The 9284-nt window shown below is 36.0% G+C and overlaps 1 pseudogene; it reads right to left on the bottom strand.

Annotated features, from left to right (window-relative positions):
* Positions 1 to 7535: 7535 nt before the first annotated feature.
* On the bottom strand, positions 7536 to 8812 carry LOC150036833 (uncharacterized; annotated as a pseudogene).
* Positions 8813 to 9284: the final 472 nt, after the last annotated feature.

Raw genomic sequence — 9284 nt, 5'->3', positions numbered from 1 at the left:
AGCCAAAAAAGACCTCCGTTAAGCTGAAAAACCCGAAATACCCTTTGTTTGATTCTTGAACTCTCATTCCTTCGTCACTTTAATCATTAGTTATCTATATGCATTTTACTCATTATTATTGTTAAAAAAAAAATTGTTTTGTTTAAAATAAGTTGACCATCTCTTTGTTTGTTTACAATGATTAAGGCACAGGATTGCAGAGATGTTACACGAAGCAGGAAATTACCTGACTCCATCACCGCAATCCAAAGAAGAGAGATCGCCGCAAAGATGGATGCATCAATACACAATGTAGGCGACAAGCAAATTTGGGGGTGTATTCTTCCTTATCTTTATTTCAAAATTTTCGCTATTGGTAACTTTTAGAAATACAAGTTATTTATACTGTTTTATTTAGATATTGCGGAAAAGAGAGAGGAAAGTTGCGTTGATAGTATACAAATTGGCTAAGAAATTCGAAATTTATGAAATGTCGTGAACACACTCATTAACACCATTGTGATGGTGAAATAGAATGTTTCAGTCTCTGTTTTGCAGGAAGTAAGTCACCGCATGCATTCATGGCTCGAAGACAAAATAAACAACGCATGTACATCACATGCGCCCATCAATCAAGAACAAATAGATGATCAATGTAATGGCGATGCATGCGACAATCGATCAAGAGCTTTAGTGATCAACGCATTTCAACCACATGCGGTAATAAAAAACAACACCGCATGCGGTGATAGATCGAAGATGTGAAGAGCAATGCATTCGCGGATGATTCTGACAAGTGTACAACTTTTAGTTGTGCATTTCTGACAGATTGATTACGTAACAGAAGGAATTTTCCATTCCGCCATTTCATGAACTACCATAATTAGACAGTGGGGACCACAAATTCAAAGAGCCAACGTCTCATCTATAAATAGCTTCTTCAAAATACAGATACACATAGTTACCGAGATATACTAATATTGAGAGAGAGGTTGGTCTGAAGCGACTATAGAGTAAATCCGGGAGAACTCCAAGCAGAGAATTCTTCACATTCCTGAAGCTGAAGCTCTGTATAAAGGTCAATTCTACTGGGAAAGCAAGCCTGAGAGGGAAGCTTTCCTCTCCACCACTTCCACACGCCAGCAAGCACAAATCTCCGATCAGGATCTGTGTCAACTTTCCGTATTTGTTTCTATTCTTTATTTCATCCTCTGTATTCATCTTCTTTACTCCCTCATTCACAACATGTATCAAACGCTTAATTTTAGAATTAAATGTTATCATCGTCACCATTATCATCTCTCTGTCTCTTTCCATACGTTTATCATCCATTTTCTCCATGATGTGTTCTTAATCTCCAGGATAAAAAGCGAGAATTAAGCGAGTGAGTTAATTTGTGTTAAGGAATTAATTAAGTTTAGCTAAAGCATGCTCGATGGCATCTTCACCTGTGAGAGCAGAAGTGAAGATGTTATTCTACCTATCGAGAGAAGGTTGGAAGAATGCGTTAACTAAAGCAAGAAGTATTTCCAGAGATGGAAACAACCTTGCGTTCATCACGTTCATCTCTGTTTCACCATAGACATATGGGAACGCGGCCGATCACTGAGAGGTGTAAGCCAAGGGAAAGCGGAACCTTAGTTGCATCCTACATGAATTTCGAACTTGTGATGTTTTTACTTTTTACTCTCTCTTTCTGCCTTATTCATAAGACTTGCCATCGCGTTCATCGACATTTTTGTACAACTTCACAGTCGTTCCTCGACCCCAGTATCATGTATCTTGTACCATGTATAATGTATCATAGTAGTTTAGGAATTTACTTTACAACACATTTTTACTTTATCGCAATTTATAATTCTGTACAAACCAACATTCTTTATTCATTATTAAAACCGGTCGCATGTATCACATAAGTATCACATTAACGACAAAAATCCCCGTTTTCGACCTCAGATCACTCTGAGAAAGTTACGTTGGAATTATACTTGGTTTTAGCACAAGGAAACTTGTGACATGCACTTCTTTTGGCAATGAGGACATTGCCGCATTTTAAATTTGGGATTGAGGTATTTTATTTTCGACCTTTCTATTTTTTTTAAAAAAAAATTTTAGAATAACAACTCCACTGTCAACGCAATGGGAAACCCATGTTGATAAGAGTTAAGTTGTGAAAGGCACTTACCCATAGTTGGATGTCCGTATGACACATGTAGGGGCAAGCCAAAACGAAAGTAAGTCACCAGGATCAACGCATAAATAAATGATCGCAACTCCACTACCAAGTAGGCATGAGTGTAGTCTGAGAAAGAGCGCATTGCTCGAAGTTGGATGTTCGCATGACGCACGTGGGGGCAAGCCAGAACGAAGGCAAGGCACTTGGATAAGTGCAAGGTCAGGAAAAAATAACAATGATAAGAAATATGCAAGGATAAAATCGTTTGACACCCCGGTGGAAAATTTTCTGTTTGAAATAAATCATGCGATGCTCTGGAAGTTAGTAAAGTCTTTTTGAAGCTTAAGCTTGCGGTCCCTAGGTCTTAGAAATATTTTAAGAAGAGACTTGAATAAGGACTTAAGGAAACTTTGGTACATAGGATTTGAATGAAGTATCCTTTCGAAATCTAGGAAAAGAACATTACGGTTGACTTGCTGAAGGAAATATTTAGCTTATGCTCGAGGACAAGCATTGTTTAAATTTGGGGGTGTGATGACGGGCAGAAATGCACGTTATCATAGTGTTAAGTTCTTAAACAATGTTGGATTGCGTTGATAAAACAAATTAAATTGTGTCCATCAAGCATCAATTTCATAATATTGTGGTCGCACGTGTTCATCACATAGGAACAGTTGATTTTTGTGTTTTTATGCAGAATATGCGTTGACGCAATGCAAGAATTGCGATCATAGGAAATCATTGGTCGAGCGCAAATTCACCATAAGGCTTTGCGATGATTGTGTTCACAAAAATTTGCCTGAGAAGGATTGACACAACTTGGTCAGCGCAACATGGTGGGCGCATCTGGGTGAAAGGCTAATTAATCGCGATGGGACAGAAAGCTGATGACAGTCGAATCCGAATTAAGTTGACAGCTGTTAATGATACAAGTACATTAAGCTTTTCGGTGACAAATATTCAGTGTATCATTCAGGAGAATTAAAGTCGTCCCATCTATGCAATCATGAGACAGAAGCCACCGTTCACTTTGGATGTTCTATAAATACCAGAGGCATCTTTCAGAAAAGGGGTTCACCATTCATTAGTTCGAAGACTTAGATAACTTTCTTTAGAGTTTAGCCTTGTCCATAGTTTTCTTTTATTTTCAGGCGGACGCGAGAAAGGAGGTTGTACTGACAGATCATTCCGGTAAGCTTGGAGAGCAACAGAAGCTTCAAGGATAGAGAGAGGGCGAACGCCTGTGGAAGTAGGAACATCTTTAGAACCGAATAGAGATTGCAGTGTAAAAGCCTCGGTCAGCAAGGAATTACTACCAGGCTCTCTACCTTTAACTTCCATTGTTATTTTGTACTCCACTCATTTATCGAAATGGAATTCACTTCTCTATATCTGTTCACTCTCCAGTATTTACGCATGAGTAGCTAAATCAGTTGAATGGGTTGAGAACCATTTAGCTAGCACAACTAGGGAATCTTCATGCAATGCGATTGTCTTGTATTATGTATGCTTCATTCGTCCATTAGGGATACTCGGGAGGGTAGTCTAAGGATGGGATCTAGGCTTGGAAAGGTCAGGTCAGAATTTAGGCTCGGGAGAGTCAGATTAGAATGCATAACACAAGAGATAGGAGCTTAGGAATAAGCACTGTTTTCTATTAATGCATCGGATGCATCCTAGAGATAGAATATGATTGTATGCGGTCACCTTGCCTTCATGCATTTTGTATCATCGCATATGACAAGAGTAGAGACTTAGGGATAAGCTCTATGGACACTTTTGCATTCAACACATGCGTCCTAGACTTAGGAGCATCGCATTTGCATTGGGAAATGACTTAGCGTGCATGGTTGTAGCATGATCGCATAGTCTGATGCATTCCCAAGTAACGCTAGCTAAAGATCTTCTCAACCCGTTCACCGCATACTCAATGCATCTATCACACAACTAACTTTTCTCAAATCTGTCGCATTTTTTTATTTTCTCATTAACGCAATTGATGACATAAAATTTTATCTTAAACTCAAGACCAATGATGAATATGAATACATGAACAACTCCAAGTCCTCGTTACCAGTTCCCCGACAACGGCGCCATAAACTTGTTGACATAAAATTTGTCCATAAACTTGTAACGCATAAAATTTATCTTCTTATGTCATAAAATGTATGGATGATTATAATGCAAGATACAACTTGTAAGCATATAATGCGATGATGCAAAGATATGCGATAGTACTTCTAGATGTATGCATTATTAATGGAATGCTTGTAGTATGCTATGCGTTGTCGCAAGTTTCCTTGCGTTGAAACCAAGTATAATTCCACCATAAGTTTCTCGGAGTGATCCGAGGTCGAACATAGGGATTTTTTTAGGTTAATTGTGTTACATTCGTGATATATGTGACCGGGGGTTTTCCAATTTAATAAAAGTTGTGTTTATACAGGTATTAAAAATTGCGGTAAAGTAAAATATGCGGTAATAAGATAAAATGCGATAAAAGTAAAGCTAAGCTATGATGATACAAGATATAGGTTACATGATACATGATACCGAGTTTGAGACTGACTGTGAAGATTATTCAAAGAATCGTGTTATGCGGTGGCAAGGCTTTATGTACGAAGTAGAAAGAGAAAAGATAATTAGTACAAACATCGCAAGTTCATTAATTGCGTTAAAGATATAACTATGGTTCCGCTTTCCCTTGACGTACACCTCTCGGTGATCGACCGTGTTCCCACATCTCTGTGGTGAAATAGGGATGAACGTAATGAATGCAAGGTTGCTTCCATCTCTGGAAGTACTTCTCGCTTTAGTTAACGCATTCTTCTAACCTTCTCTCGACAGATCAGAATGGCATCTTCACTTCTGCTCTCACAGGTGAAGATGCCATCTAGCATGCTTTAGCTAAACATATTTATTCCTTTAGCACAAATTAATTTACTTGTTTAATTCATTCTAATTACCAAGGGATCAAGAAAACATCGTGGAGAAAGCGATTAATGGAGGAACGGAAGTAGACAGAAATATGGAGATGAAAATGATCATGACATTTAATTATAGAATCAAGCGTCTGATACATGGTGTGAATGATTTAAACTAATAAGAAGAGATAAAATTGATGATAGAGATAGAAACAAATACAGAAGAGTGCCAATGTCTTGACACAAATCTGGATGGGGAAATCGCTTGGCAGCGTATGAAGTGAATTGAAGGATGAATGTCCCTCTCAGGCTTGCTCAACCGGTAGAGTTGATCTAGGTACAGAACTTCACGGTGGGGATTTGGAATGAATCTCCCTAAGACTCATCTCTCGACCTTGCCTTTTTTCTTCCCAGATCTTCTCCGATCAGCACTCCGATCAACCTCTCTCTCAATATACAAATATCAAAATAGCCTCGTATCAAGTATATCTTTCAGTGAATTCTCTGAAGGTATTTATAGATGAATTCTCTGACTCTCTGCCGTGTGATCCCCAGTTTATTGTTATCGAAATTCTGAAAATGGTGGAATAGATATTCCTTCTGCTATGCAATCAATTCGTCGAAAATGCACAATGGTTAGTTGTGTACGTATCAAAATCCTCCACAATTGCATTGCTCATTTGCATTTTTCGATCATGTGCCCGCATGTGGTGTTGTTTTTTATTATCGCATGTGGTTGAAGGTGCGTTGATCGCAAAGCTATTGATCGATTATCGCATGCATCGTCATTGCGTTGATCGTCCATTCATTCCTGAATGATGGGCTCAATGCGACGTAGATGCGTTAATCTTTTTCTCTTGAGCCATGAGCACATACGGTGACTTGATTTCCTGCAAAACAGACTTGAAATATTCTTTTCTACCATTGCAATGGTGTTAGTGGGTGTATTGACGACAACTTATAATTCTTGTATTTCTTAGCTAATTTCCATACAATTGACGCAACTTTCCTCTCTTTTGACCGCAATATCTAAATAAAGCAGTATAAATAACTTGTATTTCTACAAGTTATCAGCAATCAACAACAAACCAACAATTTATTTATTTGGTTACCGCAAAGTTTCACAAAAATTACCATCGCAATCTATTTTCACAAGTCCCTGAGTTCAACCCTGGACTTACCAGGAAACTCAGTGGAATTTACACTTGGATTCCGCTAAGGAAACTTGAGTGCACAACGCAATTTCACCATCGCATATCATCCATAATTCACTTCATAAAAACAAGCATCACTCATCCTAAAAAGAAATGAAATTTAATATAATTAAGCTATATGTCATATACTTCATGTAAATCTAAAACTTATCTTACTATTTGATTGAGACTTCTTGATCATCTTCATTATCATATTCTTCTTTCTTAATAACTCGAGTCTTCTTCCATGGGTTAGCTCGATCGAAATCACTTTCATTTGAAGATACTTTCTTCTAAATACAAATGAAGAAAAAAAATTAGATATTGTAATAAATTTAGGAATCGTGAGAACATATACTAAATTCTTACCATCTCCTCAACAAGGTTAGCATAACCTTTCCTTGAAATTTGATGATTGTAATTATTCTTAGATCGACGTTCTTGTTGTAAGCATCTTTTTTCCTATACAAACGTAATGTTTATTAGTAGGGAATGGCATAACAAATATTTATAAAATTAAATTAACAATTTACCTAAAACTTTACACACAATCTTGATCTTACAAACTCTTCCCAATGACTTTGATCAATAAATAAATACTTTTTTGGTGGATTTATTAGAAGTTGAGGTTCATCTTTAAATGACATAATGGTTGTTAACCAATTCTTAAACTAACGAAAAGCTATGCCTGCAGTTTTCATAATGCTCTTACAAAGGCGGCCTAAACATTGAAAAGTTAGTGAAAACATTACATATACATCTACAATATTATCAAGATAAAAAGTTGAATATATATACCTCAACTGTATTATATATCTTATCTTCCAACTCAGTAGGTACACGTTTCCAAGATGTATATATAATAGGTACATGATAATGCGTAGAGGACCCAATGAAAGACTTTAACTTAGCTCTATTTTCACCAATGGGTACGTCATCTTCATTGTATTCCACAAACTTCTTTTCTCCCGCACTTCTAATACGTGTTACATCAAACATAATAGTAGCTTCCTGTTCTCTATTCTTTTGATTGGTGGTTTCATTTGACCTAACAACTACTATTTCCTTGTCACCAAGCTCTAAATCTTCATCACCCACTGTACTATGCTCATCTGGTGTATAAATGAAAAACTACAATCAAATTTAAGAAACAATTAGCATTTTATACATTTAAGCAAACAAGAAATCAGATGTGATTGATAAAAATTGTAAATTAAAAAAACAATTATCACATTACACAATATATAACCTACCCATAAAATGTTATGTAGGTATCCATGTGCCTTCACAATTCGATCGTACATATGTTTACATGTTCTCATCTAGGTTATTATGTACATCAAGATTCAACATATCATTGGGTATTCCTTGACAGCGTAATATTGTATCTCCAAGTTCGTCGCCATTATATCTATCTTCAAAGACCCTTTTTGGTGGGGTAAGCACAAAACCATCTAACATCACTTGGATCCTTAACATAAAATCCTTGTCTTGCTTGGTTTGCTAGTATAAAAGAATCAGACTTGTGACCTTTTCTATTTAAATCAACTAAGACAAAACGGAGCTCATCGATTTTGATACCACTATTGTTCTCAACCCAATCACATCTAAACATAGCAACATTAAACGTATGATAATTTAGTTCCCATATCTCTTGTATTAGTCCATAAAAAGACATATCTCCAATGATGGGATTTTTATCTTTTGAACTAAACACTTGCATCGTTTATACAACTAAACTAACTCCACTATTTTGTACACTTCGATCCTTATCATAAGATTTTGTGTGATAGCAACATCCATTAATTACGTAACTGCCATATGCAATCACAAAAGAATGAGGACCATGAACAATCCACCTCAAGTTATTTGAAACATTAGTATTTCCCATTTATAGCTCAGTTGCAACCTACCATGAGAATTTCCATTCCATCTCAAGCATTAAAAAGTGTATGTAAAATAATAGGTTGAACATTTTACCTCTTATTGTAGCCAAAATATAAAAGTCTTATTACATTCCTCTTAAATCCATTTCTGATTTTTGGACTTATTTCGATGTTGCAATTGCAAAGCCATCATATTTTTTCTTTGAAGTGAACATTGAAACATTGTATAGTTAGATTTATATCATAAAAATAAATGAAAAAATAAAACCAAAATCATTGAAAAAACTTACTCTGAATATGGTTGCACATCAATTGTATTTTCCAAAACATACTGATGAGCTTGATATAAAAGTTCTTGTTCAGGTTAGAAGAAACTCCTTTCGACAATGGTCTACCAGTATTTGAATGGTCTAAACAGTCTTGTGAATTATGAGTGCCAACCCCAAAAGGATCTACTCAAGACAGGAAATCAGAACAAAATTCAATGACTTATTCTACTATATAACTTTCAGCAATACAACCTTTTGGAAGATATCTATTTCTTATGGAGTTTTTAATGACTTTCATGAATCTTTCAAAGGGATACATCCATCATAGATATATGAGCCCACAAACTTTGACTTCCCTAACTATGTGTACTATGAGATGCACCATAATTGTGAAAATTGAAGGAGGAAAATACTTCTCCAATAAACATAATATAAGCACAATATCTTCTTCCAACTTTTCTAATTGCTGCACATCTAGGACCTTGCTGCATACCAAATTGAAAAATATACGCAATCGAGTTATGGCATACGAAACATTTGTTGGTAGCACTGATCTTATTGCAAAAATATTCATACTATAGCCTTGGGTTCGTTTATTGAATTTTATAACAAAATGCAATTTCAATAATAGTTGTATTGATAAATAGAATATGTTTCCATGATTAAAAACTATGAGTTTGTCACACCCCCTTCCGAGTTTACCTCTTTAACCCAAAAGGAGGCATGAGGACAACATATACCACTCTTTCATGATATCCATTGCCCAACCCTACTAGCTTGTTTTTTAACAAATAAACTTGCAGTGGAATTTTAAGAAAACAACTGGAAACATAACTCATTTTGGAATCGAGTTTATA

The sequence above is a fragment of the Benincasa hispida genome, chromosome 4, assembly GCF_027475165.1.
Source record: "Benincasa hispida cultivar pf3 chromosome 4, pf3_genome.v1.1, whole genome shotgun sequence".
NCBI classification, from domain to species: Eukaryota; Viridiplantae; Streptophyta; class Magnoliopsida; order Cucurbitales; family Cucurbitaceae; genus Benincasa; species Benincasa hispida.
This window is presented reverse-complemented; position numbering and strand designations above follow the sequence as displayed.